Raw genomic sequence first — 2971 nt, forward strand, 5'->3', positions numbered from 1 at the left:
GTGGTAACAAAGTTCACGTAAAGGTGTGACGTGGTAACGCAGTTCACATTACGAGTGTATTAGCTTGACATGTTAACTTGGCCATGTCAACCAGACTTTACTCTCACAGTATATTATACACCCGATATGGTAACAGTGCCGTGTCGTCAGTACATCTAACGTAACTCAACAAGAGCCTACTATACATGAACACACTGAAATGTGATGTAAAATGCTCACAAAAACTACTAACTTTTACTAATGGTTCATGGTACCAAAATCATGATTGTAATGCAAACAATCTATTTCTATGACGATATCATAGAACACCCCGATAGCAACGCTGTGCACACAGTGAGTCCTGCATCGTCAGAGATTGAAGACGGTCATGACATCGAGGTGAACGTGGACGTCCACCAGTCAGGAGAGGCCGTATTAGAGGCGACTCCCTCTTAAGTCAAAGTCGATGGGCGGAGCCATTGACGACGAGCACTCACGTGGACTCGTGACGTCATCTGGAGGGGCAACCGACCGACCAGCGGGGACATCATGCCACCTCGGATCACTTTTGCTGGAAGCGCGCGCAGCGTTCACTTGTCTTAGATTTAATATTCGGTGTCGATCGTTCCTACCCACTTTTGTATTTTTTTTATTTATTGAAATTATTAAGCCGTTGCTAAAAATATAGATAAAATAATTTTTTGGCTTAATCTCGAGTACATTATTAATTTACTTATAAAAGAGCATCGCGCGTGATAAACATAAAAACAAAACGAAATGATGCAGATTTCCAAATAAATTAACAACGAGATATCATTGTATTTCTTCACATTACATTCAAAATAACTCAAAGTCGGCATGTTTTAGAATAATCTCCGTGACTGCCAACTGTAACTGTCGCAATCAAAAACCGTTTCAGCTTTGGCTTTGACCCAGCACCTGAGTTATAGACTGCAGGTCGGCCATCAAAACTGTACGAGTTTAAATTGTAGATTTTTTATCACCTTTAGAGAGGCATTCCGATGTGAATGTTTAATGTCGTCATTTAAAACTAATTTTAAGATTTAATTTGCGTTTGGTATCTTCGTTTTATCATTACGAACGACTCGTCCATCCATTCAAAACTGTCAGGAATTCGAAGCGCCATAGATAATTTAATTAATATAATTTCTTCTTCTCCATCGCTCCCTCATTGCTGAGGATCGTGACTCCGTTTTAGCTTGTCGACTGTTAGCCTCCATCGGTTCCGGTCAGTTGCCTGGTGTAGTGCAGCGCTAAATGGTCCGCTGGTTTGCTCGGAGATATGGTCGGACCAACGTTTGGGGCTCCGGCCTCTAGGACGTTTTCCTTCTACTTTCCCAGTGACCTTCAGACGTTCCAAGTTGTCTACACTTCTGCGGGCTACAATTAATATAATAAGCGCGTGATTAAACCATAATAGTAACTATGTCCGCGACTGCCTTCTGTATTGTCAAGATGTCTCAACGGTGCTAAGGGATTACCGGATCTTAGAGACATCGACAGCGTAAATACCACCAATCCCCTTGAGACATGACTTCTATCTTCTCATGCAAGATTTTACTGTGCGATGTATTGGGTCGCATTTTTCGACTCTAACAGGCGTTTCAAATTGTGATCAAGATGAATCCACATTCATACCATACCGTCTTTTACTGGTGGTAGGACCTCTTGTGAGTTCGCACGGGTAGGTACCACCAACCTGCCTCTTTCTGCCGTGAAGCAATAATGCCTTTCGGTCTGAAGGGTGGGGCAGCCGTTGTAACTATACTGAGACCTTAAAACTCATATCTCAAGGTGGGTGGCGGCATTTATGTTGTAGAGGTCTATGGGCTCCAGTAACCACTTAACACCAGGTGGGCTGTGAGCTCGCCTACCCATATAAGCAATAAAAAATAAATAAATAAAACCCTAAGCTCTTAATTCCATGTTGTCCCTATTTAACACGATAAGACAGACCGAGAGAGCATCAAAGTGAGTCTAGAAATCGGTACAACTTAACTGAAAACAATTAACATTAAGGAAAGTTGTACTACTGACTAAGAAGTCCGGATTCTAGTGCTTCGGACGCTCGCTACAAGCTACAACTTTTCCAATAAAGACAGATTCAATGTGGAGCTCTTAACTACTTTGAGATTAAATTTATTTTGGCATCAAAACGTTTCTGTAAAATATTTGAATAGAATGTCCATTGATTATAATACATTTATTTGATTTTTCTATTTGATCAGTCTTTTTTACTTCAATCGGCTATTATCAAAACTCTCTTATCAGTGACAAAATGTATTTAATTTGGTCTATAATAAACGGTACGCTAATTTCAACCTCTCCACCAACGCCTCCGTGGCGCAATTGGCTAGCGCGTTCGGCTGTTAACCGAAAGGTTGGTGGTTCGAGCCCACCCGGGGGCGCGTTTTTTGTATACTTTTTATAATAAATTTACCAAATCTTTTTGTTTAATTTTACTCACACAACGATCGAGCCTTAGATTCTTTTTTCGTAATTAATACAATTTTTTCTTTTACTTTGTTCTTAGCGCTTAGAAAAAAAAAACAATTCACAAATTTGCTATTACTATATATTTTTTTTTTTTTTTTTTTATAATATAGTATGATTTGGTCACAAGTTAAATTAGTGGTAACTGGAAAGGTCGTGGGCAAGCGACCAAGAGGCAGGAACCCGACCCGTTGGACGGACCAGATTCGTGCAGCCCTTGATACTACAGTGCACGATGCTCTGCACTCAGCTGCAGATAGGAACAGATGGCGGTGCATTATAAAAACAAACTGTTTCAAGGCCATGACCACGACCTTCAGTAATGAGGAAACCGACGCAAAGAGGAGGAGGAGATCACAAGTACGCAAAAGAACCGTAATGTCGATAAGGGCTAATCATCGAATCTTGTCATAATTAATTTAGAAATAGCGGTCAAAAAGTTCTTACCTTAATAGAGTTATATTTTATGTTAGTTTTA

At 40.3% G+C, this 2971-nt stretch overlaps 1 non-coding gene across 1 annotated transcript; it reads left to right on the forward strand.

Moving 5' to 3' along the window:
• The first annotated feature begins 2334 nt into the window (after positions 1 to 2334).
• Positions 2335 to 2408, forward strand: TRNAN-GUU (transfer RNA asparagine (anticodon GUU)). Its single transcript has one exon. It is a non-coding gene; the product is annotated as a tRNA-Asn (tRNA).
• Positions 2409 to 2971: the final 563 nt, after the last annotated feature.

Source organism: Bombyx mori, chromosome 4, assembly GCF_030269925.1.
Source record: "Bombyx mori chromosome 4, ASM3026992v2".
In the NCBI taxonomy this organism is placed as follows: Eukaryota; Metazoa; Arthropoda; class Insecta; order Lepidoptera; family Bombycidae; genus Bombyx; species Bombyx mori.